Below are 19,609 nucleotides of genomic sequence, written 5' to 3'. Positions count from 1 at the left end.
ATATTGGCTGAGTTCTAGTGTAAGACAATGACGTAGGCTGATGATATAAAGTGAAGAAAAAATAATTGCTCTTGTTGTTGTACTAGAATAGGGTATTTTTCAAAAAGTTAAAAAAAGTGATAAGAAAAGTGATATTTAAGCAGATTCGATGCAAACTAATAACTTTCTTCGCTTCTTGCTTAGCCCAGCACTACACTGACGGAAGCTGCTTATTCGACGCCATGAACAACCATCTATCCTCTGTTCCAGACAAAGTTTTAGATAGGGTGATCCACTCTTGTGCTACCCTCGGGGTACTCCAATGACATTGACATCATAGCTCTTAACAACAGAGCCGTCTGCATAGCCTTTTCCAACATAGGAAAAGAAGCGAAAGAATTATTGTTCGCAAAGTGTTTGGAGCGTCCGATGAGTACCGCAGAAGGCGAGACCACGAATTGTATGAGAACTATGGCGACATGGATATAGGTAACCGCATAATAGTTAAACGATTCACTGTTTATGTCATGTCGCACATTTGAGGGTCGCTGCAACAACGAAACGCCCAAGTTTGTTGATTGTCAAGTTCTATTGTATTGTACATAGTTCTTCTTCTCCTTTATTGATGTAAATACCGCCTACGCGGTTAAAGCCGAGTTTACAACAGCGCGTCAGTCGTCCTTTGTTTTCGCTGTCTGGTGACAATTGTAGATCCAAATGTTGACAGGTCCTTCTCCAAGGGTGGGAAACGGAAGCAAGAGGGTCCACGCATAATGGAAGCACCCATTGTATAAGGACCTGTCTGCACTTGGAATATACAGTAGGCGTTAACTCGCAGAGGAAGGATACAACTGGCATAGTGTTGTGTTATCGGCCCAAGCCGACCCACGCCGGTAGTGCAAAGAAGAAGAAGAAATGTATAGCAGACTTTGTTTTGCATTTTTATCATTAACTTCTTTTAGGAGTTTGGTTTCAAATGGGTGATTGATAAATATTATTAGAAGAATAAACGGATTCAATAATAAAAATATGGTCGTCCTCCTTTTTATAGTTGTTAAGATGTTGCTGGCCTTCAAAGATTTTATTTTAATTTTATCTAATTATTTACTCTTGCTAACAGGTGTCACTTCGGACTGAGTAGGCAATTGAGAAATAAAGTCCTCTCTCGACGAACAAAGTCCAAATCCCGGTCCTGCTGTATGATGCAGAAGCATGGTCGGTGACAACATCTGATGAGTCCGCGAAAGATTTGTGGTACTTTGCGCATTGACAACGGTGAATACCGCAATCGATGGAATGAAAAGATGTACGACTTATACTATGACATTGATATAGTTCAGCGGGTTAAGAGACAGCGGCTACGCTGGCTAGGTCATGTCGTCCGGATGGATGAAAACACTCCAGCTCTGGAAGTATTCGACGCAGTACCTGCCGAGGGAAGTAGAGGAAGAAGAAAACCTCCACTCCAATGCAAAGACCAGGTGGAGAAGGACCTGTCAACATTTGGATCTACAATTGTCACCAGACAGCGAAAACAAAGGACGACTGACGCGCTGTTGTAAACTCGGCTTTAACCGCGTAGGCGGTATTTACGTCAATAAAGGAGAAGAAGAACTATGTACAATACAATAGAACTTGACAATCAACAAACTGGACGAATAATAATATTATACAGTAAATAGTTAATTAGCTATGGTCGTATGGTAGTGCTGGATGCAACCATCCGGCTGCCAACAAGGCGATTTATCTGAAAGAACTTTATTCAGTTATTATTTGAAATTTAGAATTCTAATAACAATCATACTTAAGCCATCTTATGAAAATTTCGAGAACACTTTATTCCAACTATACATAAAACAACTTAGATCTGTTATATGAAGAGAGGTTCATTATAGTACTTTTGGCGGCTTTAAATCGGAAATAGTGTTCGTTGACTACTGTGTTAGAAAAACCGAGGGATGCCGAACTTGTTGTCTTTTGTTGTAACGACGAATAAAAAACAGTTTCTTAGTCAGCTCAAGGTATGCTTGACGCATTGTAAGTAACAACAACAACAACAAAATATTTATAGTACAATATAACAATAAAAAAACTAAGAGAGTTTAGCAACTCAATATTTTTACTTGCCACACATGCCTTCTTAAATATTATTATTAATGTAAGTTAGTTGAACTGTGCTTACAAACATACATTCACACCTATACACACATATTGTACATATAAATAAGTGCATATTACTCACTCTTCGCATGGGTATTTATGAAAACAATTTATTTGCGTTCTTTTCCATATTAATTTCGGCTTTATTCAATGGCGGCAAACTTTTATGACAGACAAAGGCTAAAGCAAGAAAAAGCGCAAACTTCGGTTGCACCGACTATATAATACCCTTCAAAAAAACCAAAGATTCCATACAAAGACTTGATTTTAATCGCGCAGTTTGTATGGCAGCATTATGTTATAGTGGTCCGATCTGAACAATTTCGAAGATAATTGTACCGTTGATTTGGATAGTAATCCATACAGTATTTGGTGAAGATATCTCAACAAATAAAAAAGTTTTTCATATAAGACCTTAATTCTTATCGTTCAGTTTGTATGGCAGCTATGTGTTATAGTAGTCCGATCTGAACAATTTTTCATAAGATAATGTCATGGTCATTGGAAAATTATCCGTGCTAAATTTCGTGGAGATACCTCTACAATAAAAATGTTTTCCATACAAGAACTTGATTTTGAACGTGCACTTTGTATGACAGCTATGTGCTCTTGTAATCCGATATTGACGGTGCCGACAATTTTTAAACTTCTTTGCTAAAGAAGAACGTGTGCAAAATTTCAAGTTCATTTCTCCAAAACTGATGGACTAGTTCGCGTGTATACAGACAGATGGACTTGGACAAATCGACTCAGGTCCTCACGCTGATCACTTATACAAATGTAGACTTAATGGCGTCTCCGAATTTCCTTTTTGGAGATTACAAACTTCGTGGCAATCTTAATATAATATGTTCAGGGTATGCAAAAACAGCAAACGGCCACCTTTGTACGACTCATGGCTCAGCCAGGCGCTAACCAGTTGGCAATGCGTAACGCGAGCGTTCAGCAAATAACTGACTAAATAAAAAGACAACAACAAAATAAACAAAAAAAGCGTTAATACAAAGACTGCCAATAAAAGTAATTTGTACCCACTCACACACACACTCATACGTACATGCGGACATATATAAACAATGGAGTATGTAAATGAGTGAGTAAATGGCAGAGACGCGCCGCATTTGTCATTGGCAGTCGGAAGACTGGGCATTTGGCTAATAAATTGGCGCATTGCTCCCAAAACGCTGGCTCCATGACGGCGGTGGCAGCGGCGGTGTGCGGTGAAATTGTTGAGCGGTGTATTTATCGCTTTTAATTAGTACCGCCGCGAGCCTAACACCAAAAGCTGCTCGATGGAGTGTCAATTGTGGCGAAGGAATTGCACAGCACCGAAGAACTTCAATAAAAAAGGAAATTATTAATAAAAAGTTCGACAAATACTCATAACAATTGCCATTCGCTTTAGCGGTCTATAAGTTAATGGCGGAAAAATAACCACTATACTAAAGCAGAAAAAAGTTGATGTGACTAAAATATTATCGGAAAGTTTTCTTTATGAGCACCTCGTTGTGCAGCCATGACGTCATTGTTGGCCACTTGTGCAGACGAAAATAACCCATCAAACCGTTCAAGGTGTTGTGGAGGGGGTTTGTAGCTATCGACTATGACGTTGACGTCATTTATCGCTGATTGATAGCAGGTGACAGGTTAATGCTCATACTGTAACTGTAATATATACTTAGAACAACAACAAAATATTTGCTCATGTCATGTTTAAAATATGTAGGAACATACATATATACGAGTATGTACAGATATCTATAATATGGGTCGCTGTGTCTGTACTTTGTAGGTCAATTAAGTATTGACCGGAAAATAATAGCATATTGGCATATACTGGTATATGTATATGTACACATGTACATATGTATATATTCTGCAATTTTCATTGTTTCTTGGTTATGGTTAGCGCAATCAACTCTTTTCTTCTTAGCAAAACACGTCGTCCTTGGTATCTTCATATTCCCATACCTATCAGGACGAGTTGAGAACAGAGATAATAAATTGAAGTTCAATTTCTGCCTTCTTTTAATGTGAGGTTCACATATTTAGTATTTTTTCGGTCAGTAATTCTCAACCTTTTCCATGGTTTTTATAGTTAGTAACATTAACTCTAAATCTCAGCATACTCCATAGTTCCAGATACGCGACACAATCTGAAGAACAACAAAGTGGCCGTTGGATGTCATACCGAGCTATTCACATACGGCGGCGAAGAACGGATAAGGAGCATGCATCAGCATCCACGAAAAGAGGGGCCCAACAATCTGCGCCAAATATTGTGGGATAAGCCTCCTCAACATCGCATATAAAATTATATTAAACGGTGACATCGTCGGTGACGTTAACTAACTGATTTGACCTTATCAATGTGGTTTTAGGCCTGAAAAATCAACAACTGACCAGATATTCATCATGCGCCAAATCTTAGAAAAGACCCGTGAAAAGATGACCGATCCACACCACCTCTTCGTCGATTTCAAAGATTCCTTTTACAGAACGAAAAGGAGCTGTCTTTATGTCACTATGTCTTAATTTTGTATCCGGGCAAAACTAATAACTAAAAGCTCGGAAAGGATCAGGAAGGACCTCTCCCTATCGTGCGACTTCTTCAATGTACTCCTGGAGAAAATAATTCGAGCTGTAGAGCTTATTCGAGAAGGTACAATCTTTTATAAGAGTGCACAACTACTGGCGTTTGCCGATAATATTGATATCGTTGACCTCAACAAACGCGCTGTTAGTACTGCTTTCCTGTATTAACACCAGCAACAACGTCAGCCCCGAAATCCACCGCAGAATAATTTTTTTCTACAAGTGCTACTTCGGACTAAGTAGGCAATTGGGAAGTAAAGTCCTCTCTCGACCAAAACTTTCCCGTCCTATCGAGGTATGGACGATGACTACATCTGATGAGTCGGCGTTACGAGTTTTTTAGAGAAAGTTTCTGCGGAAAATCTATGATCCTTTGCGCTTTCGGCGAATACCGCACTCGATGGAACGATGAGCTGTACGAGATATACGACGACATTGACATAGAAGCGAATTAAGAGACAGCAGCTACGCTGGCTAAGTCATGTCGTTGCAATAGATGAAAACACTGTAGATCTTAGAGTATTCGATGTAGTATCCGCAAGGGGAAGCAGAGGAAGAACGACTGGCAAGCTGCTGTAAACTAGGCTATAACGAGTGTCTACGTCAATAAAGAAGAAGAAGAATTCAGATCAAACTTTATAGTCTTCATACGCTTAAAATACGAACTTTAGAGTCGTCAGCAACTCCATTCAAATTATTGTAACAGTTGGAACTACAACATCTCGACATATTTCCTCGTTAACATTTGAATTCTATAAGAGATAAGATATCGAAGCGAAAGAGAGTGGCATTTAGAGTAAGATAAAACCCTGTACCGAGCTCAAATACTTCGTGTCGGGCATCCAAACATCGATACTGTTATATTTACTGCCATGAAAGTTTTCATCTAAATCCATTAACTATTATAAATTCACTGTCGGATTATACTTATGATTTGCGTTCAAATATTCTTTGACCTACATTTCGTTTTACCGTTAGCCTTTAACCTTCTTTCCTCCGAAAGCATTAAGTTTGTTGCAGCGCTACTTATTGATTTTGCTCACTTGGGCTTTGGCTTTCTTCTTTCGCCATGTCCAATGACAATTTTTACACGTTTACATTAGTTTGTACATATGTACGTATGTTTGTGGAATGTTTTGTATGTTTATGTAATTGCTTGTATTTACATTGTGTTCGACAAACACAAATAGAGAGTGTATGTATGTAGGTGAGCATGAGTAATTGAACTGACTTGTATTTTTTTATATTTTTGTTGTAGATGTAATTCGGTGATATCCCTACTAATGACACGACCCAACAAAATATTTGTTTATGCACCGTACTCTTTCCATGGCACCTTGCATATCTGCTTACATAACTGTAATGTGCAGGAACTTGTGATCATTTGTCTCATTTGCTTGTTTATTTTATAATTTTGATGTGTTTTTGTTTTTGTTTTTTTTTCGAAGTTAACATGAAGTTGGCAAGGCTTCAGGCACGAATTGGCACCGACCACCTGCATTGTAGGTGGATCCACAGAACACCACACACACACACACCCACCTTTAAGCGTCAAATTGGTGCAGCAATTGTTTGACACGACCTTCATGGTGAATGCCGAATGCTGAGGCCAGCAGAAAACCCAAATAAAAAGTTTAAATATGCAGAAGAAAGCACTTTCGTATGAAAAAGTCATGGCTTCGTAATGTTGCCTAAATTATTTGCAAGCAGTTTTATTAAATGACATATGTACGTATACATACATATTTACACACATTAATGTACGTTTTGAAACACCGGTGACATCGTCGGTGACTGGTGTTGACTTGACGACATCGCTGCCAGTCTTTTGAAAAAAGCATATATATCATAGTTATATTTTAGTTATTACGCTGAAAGGTACGAGGGCAGTTTGATACATCTATGCTTTTCGGAACAAAATATTTTTTCAAGAAAAGTTATTTTATTTACAAATATGATCTAATATGAGCTGGGTGATGTTATTGAAAAGTATTTTTATCTCTTAAACTCGAGTTTAAAAAAGTGTTTATAAACAAATTTTAGGAGTTTAAGAAACTCCGAAGTTAATTTGGCACATTTTTCAATTTATAGTTTTGTCTCTCAAACTCGAGTTTAAAAAGTAGTGTTTATGAACAAATTTTAGGAATTTAATAAACTCTGAATCTAATTTGACATATGTATGTATTTTAAATTTTTATCTCTCAAACTCGAATTATTATGGTTATGAACAACTTTGGACGTCTTCAAAACTCTGAATTTACTAAGACATTTATTTGCACAACAACAAATAGTAAACGGTAAGATCAATTCTGTTGTAATACTTTACAGATATTGCAAGAAAAAAACAAATGTGAGTACTTCAAGTCTAGTTTTGACTTTGTAATTGTTTTTGTAACGAAAAAAATTATGCATATATTGTACTCCTCTCATTTCGGAAAGAATTTTTGACTTCCGCAAAATTTTTTTTTTTCTTTTTTTTTCAATAAAGGCCACAATTGCTATATCTGAAGCCAGCCTCGTATTTTTATATGAAAATATTGTATATGCATATGTATACTAAACGCTTGTGACGCTATAAGATAATCACTGTCAGACCTTCTCAATGTGTAGTCATGAACTGGCAATGTCTGGAAGTTGAAGTTTAAGCGCAAGTACGTGACATTCAACGGTGTTTTCTTAATGTCCAATTTGTTTATGAGCGCAATGAGAATACAAGTATACAGAACTGTATATACATACATACATGCAAACATACATATGCACGTACATATTATTGAGCAAATGAGTACAAATATTATTTGGAAGTTCTGCGTGTCTTTGTGGTTATAAACTAGGGTTTCGGTTAGGCGGAGTTTGTTTATTGTTTGCTGTTTTTAATTTATTTTTGGTATTTTCATAACTTTTTTCTCCTCCAAAACTAACACAGAGTAAACATACGTGGCTGTAAATGCCTAAGCTGTTTAAATGCCGCCACTCATAGTCTAGCAGGAAATTAGACCAAATTGTTGACATTAACAGAAATATTTATTTTAATGGAAATACTTTTGCGTCAATAAAACGTGTAATGTTCTGACTACATTATACTCGTAGCTAATAAACTGTCAAGCAATAGATATAATTGAAAAAAAAAAAAAAATTATGGCAGCATATAAGAAAGGGTAATTAATTGTAAGTCTAGAACTAGAAGGTTAAACATTCTCTCATGTTAAGGATACTACATACAATAAAATATAATAAAAAAGATCCATATTTTTGCTTGCGAAAGCTTACAAGTTGTATTTATCAGGATTAATAAAGGTTAAATTTGCATTTTAAACGCAAGTGGCAACTCTATAACTCAATCAGTCATTAAAACCTCAATGTTATTAGGCTTTTAAGGCAATGAGACAACCAGAAACTTAGATATGTAAATATAATAAATGAGAAATTGTAATTTACAACCACAAATTAATATCTATATCATTTATATATACTATACTTATGCATATATTTATATTTATAGACACATAGATTCCAACACACGTACCCATAAATATTCCCCAGCTAATTAGCTGTTTATCTTTGGAAGCATTTCTACTCATAAATTAGTTTAAAATTAACTCGAAATATTATATTCATATTATACGACTTAAAGTTAGCGTCATAACACGTTTCGCTAGCACTTATCTGCTGCACGCTACACTTGCAAAATAGCTTGTTAGTAGATAAAATACACGTTAAGTGGCATCGAACGTCATGGGAAAATAATTTTTTCCTATAAAAAATATTCCTAGCGTTCAAGAATATGCGTACCTAGTATCTTTTCAATGTGTTTCTATAACACTTAGGCTTTCCTAGCATTGAGCGGGCTTATTATTGATATTCATGAATGTTACGTATACGTCGTGGGGGCTTTAGATAAAAATGCGGTGTTCTAACTTTGTTAAATGGCAACACAAACAGTTTTTGTCAGCAAATATGATTAATATGGCTGTAAATAAAGTAGTAAGAAGATTTTTGAAAACATTTTGTGACAAAAATTTGGAACAAAATATTTTATTGTGTCAAAAGTTGACACAACTTGCTAATTTCCTGTTATTTATAGTTAATTATATTAAAAAAAAATAAAATAGTATGAAAATTTATTTTTGTGGAATATTTTTTTTTCAAAACATTTCAAATATTGAAAAAAATTAAATTATTTTAAATCATAAATTCAAAAAAATTTTTTTTTTTTAATTTTTTTTTTATTTTGTGTTTTTTTTTTAATTTTTGAATATTTTACATACTTTGTTAATATTTACTATTATTTGTAATTTTTTATAATTAAACTGTTTTCAAAAATTTTAAAATATACATTTGTAAAATGTTATTTTTTTTAACATAAATTTGAAAAAAGTAAATTTAATAATACAATAAATTTTTCTTAATTTTTTTAAGTTTTCTTTTTATATTTTCTGAAAATATTTCCTTTTTTGTAAACAATTATTAGTAATTTTTATTTTATTATAATATTTTTTTTTTAATTTTCATTTTTGTAAATAATTATATTTTATGCAATTTTTTTTCAAAAAATTAAACAAGGTTATAAATAAAAAATTTATATATATTTTTTTAACTTTTTAAAATTAAAAATGTATTTATTTGTGTAAATAATTATAAGTTACTATTTGGAAAAACGATTTTTTATTACCTTTTCTTATTTTTATTTTTTGAAAATTCTATTAAATTCCGTGAGTTACTATTATTAGTTTAAAATTTGTCTAGTTTTTAAATTATTTTAAATTTATTAAAAAATTTAAAATTATTTTTTATATCACAATTTTGAATTTTGCTAACACAATTTTTTTTTTAATATTACTTTTTTTATAAATTATATTAAATTTTTTATTTAAATAAAAAAAATGTTTAAGAATTATTTTTGTTTTATTTATTCTATTTTTTTTTGTTTGCTTTTGCAAATACTAATTTTTTGTGAATTATTATTAGCGTGTGCAATTTTGTATAATTTTATAATATTTTTAAAATGGTGTTTTGTAAGTTTTAAATTAGTTTGTAAATTAATTTCTTTTAGCAGCACAATTTGTATACATATATTTTTATTTTATAATTTTCTTCTATTTAAACTCAAAAAGTGCAAATGATCGACCATGTAGTAAAAATATAAATATAAACATATTCGCACATTACAACTTCTCATGCATTACGCATACACATACAAACCTTCTCGTCGCTAGAAAGTGGCACAATAGTTCAACAATGCTTGCTGTGTCTTTTTGTGTGACAAAGGACTCGATTCAGCGCATGTTAGGGTAGGCTAAGATAATATTTACGCTTGACTATACAAACAAACACACATAAATGCATATTCACAATACATACTTATGTATGTGCGCATCAAAAAGCTATTTTATGTCAACATATTTGCAGTAATTTGAATTGTAATTTTGTTTGCTGGCCTTCCATTGAGAAAATTTAAATTTGTAAGTAAAAAAATAAATTATTCAATTTATTACTTTTTTTTTTACTATTTCCACAAAATTTATTTATAATTTTTATTCTAAAATTATTTTACTAATAAAGATAATTTCTAATCAGTAACACATCAAAAGTTAAGAATATACATTCTTCATTAATTTTCTTAAAGGCAAAATCTAATTTCTTATTTTTATAAAAAAGAAATAAAAAATCAAATATCTTCCAAGTCTATATTCAAAAGCGGCTACAAATTGTTAATATTCTCTCAGCACGCTCTTGCCATCCAGGACTATTGTATCCTTTTCCATTAGCTAATTGGAAAGCAGAAAAAGCACGAGACTGGAAAGTTGTACTGCTGTTGTTGGAGTTTACTCGCTCGAAAGTAAAAAAAAAGTGAATGAAGAGCATAAAGGAAGAAAAAATAAGTATATAGTTGCAAATTTTAAACAGGGTTGTCAAAGCAAACATATTCGCTAGTATTAGGTTTCGGCATAAGTCAAAAAAAAAAATCTCGGAAAATTACGAAATTAACCCAAAATGATGGCATCATCGAAGTTTGTGATCTCGGACACATTTGGTTTCAACAAGACGGCGGCACTTCCCACACATCGCATCAATCAATGGATTTATTGAGAGAACACTTCGGTGAGAAGATAATTTTACCTTTTGGGCTGATCGACTTTCCACCAAGTTCGTGTGATATCACCGTTTTCTGTGGGGAATTGTATAGTCTGAAGTCTATGCGGACAATTCCGCTTCAATTCAAGCCTTGTAGCAAAACATCAGATGTGTCATTCGCCAGTTACAGGTCGAAATGCTCGAATGGGTCTTCGAAATATGTACCGAACGGATGGACCATCTGAGACTTTGCCACGGCAAATATTTGAAAGAAGTAATGTTAAAAACACAAATGGCAAAGAATAATCTTTCGAATGATAAAGGAACATTCTCCATTATATTTGAAGTTTCTGCATTTTTTTTCTCTAAAACAGTAGGGGACCTGGAAATGGATCGCCTTTTACATATACATATGTACCATATACATACATATAAAATTTTGGATTTTTATTTCTTACGCATTTAGTCGTGAAGTTCAAATATTTATAATATATAAAACGCATTGAGGGAAGATTATACATGATAAAAATTCGAAACTCAAAAAACTTGGATATTTAATCTTTTTACATAAATTTTTAGATTATATTAAAAGGGTGTCCCTACAAAAGTTGTAGATCTTTTCATTACCAACAACATCGCCATACAATTTCTTTTCTAAAGGACTCGTAGTTTTGTCGGAAATCGAGATAAACCATTTTTTACCCTTAAAATTCAAACAAGCTCCTCCTCTTCCCCTTCCTGACCTCAGATCGCCCATAAATTATTAATATTTTTTTTTACTTTCAAAAATTATCTACCCTCGTATATAAATAAAAATAAATTTTGTTAAAAAATGGCAACTCTGCTATATTAGCCATACATACACAGCCATACATAAATACCTATACTCATTACCTTTTTCTCTCTCTTACGCTCCCACTCTGCTTATTCGAATACGGAGAGTATTACGCCAACAAACATTAAAAAAGTTTGGCTTTCAGGGAAGTCCTGAAAGAACAGGCATGCCTTTTAGACATTAATTAAGCAAAGAGTTATGAGCATGTGTACATATTATATTTACTTTGTAGCAATTCATATTATGCTGAGTATAAGGAAAATTATTTTAATGGCATGGTAAGTGGGCGCTAGAAAATCGGTAGTGGGAGATTATATTGGTTTCGTAAATTGTCGGAACCTTTTAAGCATAACTCAGCGAAATTTAACATAAGAATTAGATATAACTGAGGATATGGTATATTTGTGGGTATATTTGAGGATATGAAGTGGTTTGATGTATGAGCAGGCCATACACCAGAAGTATAATATAATTACTCCAATAGATTCAATATAGATTTATGTATATAATAATATACATATTTATATGAAAAAGTGCACTTATATACTACGTAATATTACAATAAATACATAATAGCATTTCCTAGCGCGTGCTAAACACAAAATTAAATTCATTGCCAAGGCATTCGGTATTAATTGCAATATGTCATTGTATATATTCGTATAACCCCCGTTGTGCATTTTCATAACAAAGTGGACAGACAAAAGATTTCAAGAATAATTTACTGACTCAAGTCGAACTACTTGTAGTCAGCAAAACAGCAGATCCATATTAATCTTTGGAAAGAGCATAGTAGTTATGAAAAATAACCTCTGGAAAGTAATCGAAAAACCTCTTGGTTCATTTACAAAGCACATTATCGAATTGACAAATCTTCCGTAAAAACGTTGTGAATCTAAACAAATTCTTATTCAGACTATTCTTGACAAGACAAAATTAACTCTACAGTCACGTATCTCTGTTGAATTAGTATAAGACCAGTACATTTCTAACCGAAATATAACAGTTGACATCCCGTAAGACAACAACACGAGAAATATTTTAGTTGCTCAATGAAAAAAGCAATATTAGCTGACTCGTTACACTTGGCGGTTCCTACTAGTTCCAAAGTCTCATAACGAGTTTATTTCACTGCTTGGTTATTGTAACAAATAGCTTGTATAAGCACATAGGCAATTTCGAAATTACATTTATACATAATTACTTATTCATATATTACATGAGATGTAGCAAAAAATGTGCTTAATGTATGGGGTATTGTGCGCTAATCATCGAAATCAAATAAATGGAACAATTTGCTATGGAATAGTGTTCAGAAATAATTGCCAATCACGCCGCCAACAAATAAATTAATCACAGCAGAAAAATACCTATAAAATATCTTATATTAACTTATTATACATTTTAGTTGTTTTTCTGTTATTAACTTTAATTTAATACATATTAACACTTATATTATAAGTATATACTACATATTCAAATATTTATACAAGGTTTGAAGTTGCTTTCATACAAAGTCATCGATCATTTTAAGTTTTCGAATATCTGGTATAGTTTGATCGACTCGCTGCAAGCTTTGAAACTGTAAGGCTAAGATAGAATGGAAAATGAATTTAATCTGAAAACTTTGCTGAAAAAAAAATAACCCGGGAGAAGAAGATAAAACTATTATGATTACATATCGAGGAATTATGATTAGGTTGCCCAAGAAGACTGGCCATTTGTACATATTTATACCAACTTAGACTAAATTTACAATCAATGCTAAATGTTGTTTTCGAGATGCTCGACTGTTGCTGGTTGATTGGCTAAAGCTTTGATTGAACATACCGTCAGAGAAAATAAGTCTTTCGAAAGAAATATAGTCTGCTGATGCTGCCATACAATAATCCGCCACGTAAGACTATGTGTTGAGCGGAGAGCTCTTATAGTATCCACCGGAGAACGTGAGTTTGCGTAATAATTTTGGACAAATTGCAAGCGTTGCGCCAAAGTCACATGATGAAATGGCAAACCTTACTGAAAATTTGAAACAAATCCGTAAGCGAACATGACTGCCAGAAACTGTCAAAATCACGTCATATCAATTGGTAGACACTTTAGTTCTCCATAGAATGATCTACTAGGTGGCTAAACGTTTTCGGAATTTTGGGTAAAATACTTTTTTTTAAGTGCCGCTATTTTGTCAGTTTTTAGTATGTTTTCGACCATACATATGTCATTGTACGGACAATATCTCCCCTAGATATTTCGAATATTTTATCCAAGCAAAAGGTCAGAGATTTCGGCAAAAATGGATGAGTTGGTAAATATTTTTTTAGTAATTCGCAAAAATCTTCGTCACACAAGGTTTGTGCCTTAAAAAATAGGTATACATGGGTCTATGGAATTATTAAAGATGGGAATTTTTTTAGTATATCTTACAATGCAAAGATTTGAAATATCCTTTGAGTAAAGTACATTGTCCAATCCACAAAAAGCGAGACCCCACAACCTGCGCTAACTATCGTGAGATAAGTCTCCTACGCATCGCATATAAGGTTCTATTGAGAGTATTGTGTGAAAGTTTAAAACCCACCATCAACAAACTGATTGGACCTCATCAGTGTGGCTAGACCTGGCAAATCAAAAACTGACCAAATGTTCACCATGCGCCAAATCTTGGAAAAACCCGTGAAAAGAGAATCAACACACATAACCTCTTTGTCGATTTTTAAGCTGCTTTTGACAGCACGAAAATAAGCTTTATGCCGCGATGTATGAATTTGGTATCCCCGCAAGAATAATACGGCTGTGTGAACTGACGTTGAGCAACACAAAAAGCTCTGTCAGAATCGGGAAGGGCCTCTCCGAACCATTCGATACCAAACGAGAATACTCCCTTTCATGTGATACCGTTTCAAAACGACCGATTCAAAAACGCTTTATAACAGAAATTTAAGCAAGGGAGCATTCCAAAAAGTATATACAATTTTACATTATTCATTTAGTAACAAATTTTATGTTTTGTGACTTTATGGTTGAACTCTTTGTGATCATTGATTCTTTCTACTTTTTTATTAGAAATTTCAATTGAAAGTATGTATGTACTTACTCTTATACGTACAGTTATCTAAATGTCTGCGTTGCGGCTAAAAAGGCTAAAGCTGTAAAATCTCGTTTTAACGCTGGATTTTCCTAGTGGGTTTCTGCAGTCTCCAACAGTAGTGTGTAAATTTTGCTGTTCACTTGTTGGTTTCACGTGTTGATTATTTTAGTTTTCTACACTTTTAAATAATATATTTTTTTATTTTTATTATTTTGTTTTTATTTTATTTTTATTGTGATTTTTATTGCAATTGTTTTTTTTTGTTTCTAATAAATTTTGTTAAATAGTAACTGTGGGTATTCTGCGGCGGCTACTATTTGGTGGGTTTCTTCTACTAAGCGTTTAGTCAATGCTACGAAATCGCAAATAATATTTATATGTGTTTGTTGTTATATAAATATTTAGTTAGTTATTGAAGGGTGTTAGACTAAATTGTATGCATGTATTTAGTTATTGTTGGTTGTTTGCTTGTGCTGAAGGGACTTCACTAAAGGGGTTTCTACCAACTGCTTGTGTAGGCTTAACTAGCTTAGCCTGGCTTTTTCTGTGTTTGTTGTTGTTACAGCGCGTCTATTTGCCACCAAGTACCCACTTGAGCTGTGTACTTGAGCATGGTTTTCAGTTTTATTAATGTAACTGTTTGTATGTATACAATTGCGGGCAAAATATTAGCAGTGGTAGAGTAACTCGTATTGAAAATCATTTAGCATTGATTAATTAATTATTATTTTTTTTGTTTCACAATAGAAGTTCCTACATTGAGGACTTACTTAGTGATCTTTGAAGAATTTCTAAATTACCAATGTAACTCGACACAGCGAGCCAAACTTTTTTTCATTCTTTTAATGACGAATTCCATACTCATATTATGTGCTGTGGATTTCGGGTTGCTACAAAATTGATCGTGGTCTTTGGTAAAAGGGATGTTAATTGTTCGTCGAATATTGAACGACGTCACAATTTTTTATTGGAAATCAGCCCGAAACCAACTTTTTTTGTTGATGTGTAAGAATTGGGCCGTTAGAGGCCCACTTAAACAGTACGTTTGTCAAAATGTAAGATCTAAGCGCTATTAATACCTTTTTTGAAAGCCGTTGGCAGCAACTAGGACTGCCGTATGAAATGATTTAGCGTATTTTACGTCGAGATCTGAAATTGAAAGCGTAAAAAATGCAGCTTGTGCAAGAACTGAAGTCGTTCGACCTTCGCAAGGGCTTTAATTTATGGGCTCTTGAAAAGTTCCAAGACGATGGGTCAAATTTTATTCATCGAGGAGGCACATTTCTGGCTCAATGGGTATGTAATCAATCGAAATTGCGGCATTTGGAATGAAGAGCAACCTGAATAAATTTAACAGCTGCCATCTCAATCAGAAAAAACAACGATTTGGTGTGGTTTGTGGGGCGGAGGAATCATCGGTCCATTTTACTTCAAAAACTATGACGATCTCGGCGATATTTGGTTCCAACAAGACGGCGCCACTTCCCATACATCTCTTCAATCAATGGATTTATTGTGACAACCTTTCGGTGAGCAGATAATTTCACATTTTGGGCCGGTCAATTTGGTCACCAAAATCGTGTGATCACGCCGTTTCCTGTGGGGTCTCAACGGATAGACCAGCTGAGACGTAGCCGCGGACAAAATTTGAAAGAGATAATCTTCAAAAATCAAATGCCAAAGATGGTTATACCGAATGATAATAAACTTTCCTCATTAAATTTGAAGTTTCTGTGTTTTTCTTTGATAAAGTATGGAACCTCGAAAACATCACCCATTATATACATAAATGGACAGCATGACGGGCTGAGTCGATTTACCTATGTTCATCTCTATGGCAGTCCGTTCGTCTGTCTGTATGTACACACGAACTAGACACTCAGTTTTTGAGATATCGATTTGAAATTTTATACACGTTCTTCTACTGAAAAAGATGCTCATTTGTCGGAATCGTCGATATACTCGTATGTAGAATCACAATATAGCTGCACTACAAACTGAACGATGAATATCGAGTTCTTGTATGGACAACTTTGAACAGATATTTTCATGAAATTCCGCACGGATTATTGTCTAAGGCTAAGGGGCCAATCTCCGAGCAAATTGTTCAGATCAGATGACTATAGCATATAGCTGCTATACAAACTGTCCTATCAACAGCAAGAGCTTGTATGGAAAACTTTTTCATTTGACGAAATTTTTCATTAAAATTGAATTATTATATTATCTGAGATTCCGAAGAAATTGTTCAGATCGAAACACTATAGCATATAACTGCTCAAAAATAAGAAAAATATACAATTTACACAAGACGGCCTTTACTTTAATTACAGTTCTATGTACTACTTAGTATAAAAAGAAAAAAAATTGATATAAGGTAACAGCTGCACTTAGAACCCTATATACAAGTACAAAGCAATATATAGAATGTATATAGAAATATTTCGCGTTTTCATTAATTTAATTTCGCTCCAAAGGGCACATTAGCTAAAGCGCTCTAATTTAAAGCTTGGCTGCACGGAAACAAATGCTTCAATGGCTTATTTAATATTACTGCATGCATTTGTTTTTGTATTTTTATGTATTTTTTTTTTTGCATTTTACACTTTAGACACTTTGTTGAGTAGAATTGTTGTTACACATGATTTAATCCATTTGTTTATTTCCATTTGTACATTTCATTCTTTCAAATTTTTTTCACTTTTCAAATTGTTTTCATTCTATTCCGCCTAAAGCCATATTACGTCAACTAAATGTAGGAATGAGAAACGAGCGGTCGAAAACGACCATCGAAGCAACGACACGCCGAACAACCTGAATAAGTACAATGGCAATTGGCGCAGGTAAGCAGCAGCAGCAGTAGACAATAACAACGATGACACCAAAAGATAGAAAAGCAGAGGAAGCAAGCAAGATATGTACATTCATGTGTATGTATGTGTGTATGTATTTTTGTTGTTTGGACTGGAAATGAGCGACAAGCAACGAGCTGCAGTTAAACAACAAAGTAGCGAACAGCGAGCGTGTGGGAATATGGTGTCAATGGTGGCTGTCAGTTGGAGTTGTTGATGAAGTTGCTTTGCTTTGGTTGCTGATGAGCTACGAAAGTTAAATTAGCGTTTTGAATGGGTATGAACTATGGAAACACTAACTGCTTAGCAAATTTAACTGCTTTTAGTAAATTTTATAGCGCTTCAGGAGGCCATCGCCCACGCAGAAGCAGCGAGTTGGCAAGCAGCACGCATTCGAAGGCAATTTTCAATTGAAGAACAAACAATTTGTAGCAAGAAATTTGAGAAAAACATCAATAAAAAGTTGAGTTAAATATTATTTTTATTGTTTACTAATGCAAAAACAATGCGAATGTGTTTAATTGGCAAGTAAGGCAGCAAGAAAAGCTGACGCTTTAGGCCCAGCTGAGTCTGTGGCACTTGTGGAAATATACAAACGCTGTCACTACGCACGAATTATGTTAAGAATATTTTTTTGTTAAATTTTACACACTTTATTTGTTGTTGTTGTATATTTAGATAGCTATCTACATGAGTATTTATACAAATTTCATTATGCACGCAGTCAAAGCCAGACTTTTACATAAAACATATACCACAATATGTAAGTAAATATATTTATATATGTATTGTACATATATTTGCAAATATATGTATACATATGCACATAATATACATGTCAGCGTTTGTAAGCAAATTAGCACTTCGATTTTAGCAAACGTGGTAGCTGCGAATTTTCTCACTGCCAGACCGCACACACGCACCACAATTTGGCCACAACTTTTTTGCAATGAAAATATTTTTTTTTTCAATTTGCACAATTTTGGATATTTCACAATACTTCGATTTAGCCAAAACTTTTTTCTTTCAATTTAAGCAAAATTTTTCGACAAGCAACGCATCAATCAGCTATATTTGTATGCACATACATATGTATATATAAGATTCAATACTTTTCTATGCACTGCAATACCTTTAAAAATATCTCAAACGCGCCTCAACGTTCTTCTAACTAAGTTTTTATATTATTTTTGCTTTGTTTTCTGCTTCTTAAACCGTACAATCAATCGACTGGGCGAGCGTGAGAATTGGAACTGAGCTAAGCCATTTAACAAGCAGTCAAGTAAAGCCATTATTGTAGCTACGAGTAGCTCACACACTTACACACGTATACATACAAACGCTTAAAAGCGGCGCTATATACCGTGCTTTCCATGTGAGTAGACAATTCCAAGCCGCTATCGCGCTCTGTGCGCCTTCCAATCACCCACAATGCACAATCTACTACTTTGAAGGCAGTAAGCAAATACCTACATACATATGTATGGACATATGTATAGTATATATGTGAGTGTGAACTCAGAGTTAGTATGCAAATGTGTATGCAGGTGTACTTCCGTGCCATGGCTCTTCCGTCTCCTAACCATAACTACAAAATGTCAGCGTAGAGAGAACTGCCGAGCTGTGTGCAATGAGCGCTCATTTGTTGTACAAACATATAATACATATGTATGTACATTTATACTTACATACATACAAGCCATATATTACTCATTTTCCATACTAACTCGCTTATCTAACATGTGTAGCACCGCTCTTCTCCAAAATAATTGCTAGTTGTTATTGTTGTACCAGAGAACTTAAAATGTTTACTCCCGCGCTGATGCTGTTGTTGTTGTTGTAAATTAAACTCGGTTTTTTAGACACGGTTACTTGACTAATTTTGTGCTTATAAGCTTATTGTGTATAAAAGCTTCGACGAGCTTTCGTATACAGTTATGAAGACACTGTGCTTTTGTGTAGTTCGATAGACACTGTATAAAAAACTGCAGATTTACATATGTACATATGTACATACCTACTTAT

General features: G+C 33.9%; 1 protein-coding gene across 5 annotated transcripts in view; it reads right to left on the bottom strand.

The window, feature by feature from the left end:
* Positions 1 to 18,869, bottom strand: part of LOC105228978 (protein GDAP2 homolog) — a 92,635-nt gene extending 73,766 nt beyond the window's left edge. The window contains exons 1-2 of one of the 5 annotated variants that reach the window (XM_049451807.1): positions 18,717 to 18,869; positions 14,739 to 15,084 (exon numbers count right to left, since the gene is read on the bottom strand). The gene's annotated coding sequence lies outside the window, so the exon portion shown is untranslated. Of the gene's footprint in view, positions 1 to 14,738; positions 15,093 to 18,696 lie in introns of those variants that run through there. The other 4 variants (XM_049451810.1, XM_049451808.1, XM_049451811.1 and 1 more) reach the window with 4 other exon arrangements.
* Between the last annotated feature and the right edge of the window lie 740 nt (positions 18,870 to 19,609).

The sequence above is a fragment of the Bactrocera dorsalis genome, chromosome 3 (genome assembly GCF_023373825.1).
Source record: "Bactrocera dorsalis isolate Fly_Bdor chromosome 3, ASM2337382v1, whole genome shotgun sequence".
Taxonomy (NCBI): domain Eukaryota; kingdom Metazoa; phylum Arthropoda; class Insecta; order Diptera; family Tephritidae; genus Bactrocera; species Bactrocera dorsalis.
Note: the sequence above shows the minus strand (reverse complement) of the source record. Positions and strands in the feature narration are given on the sequence as shown.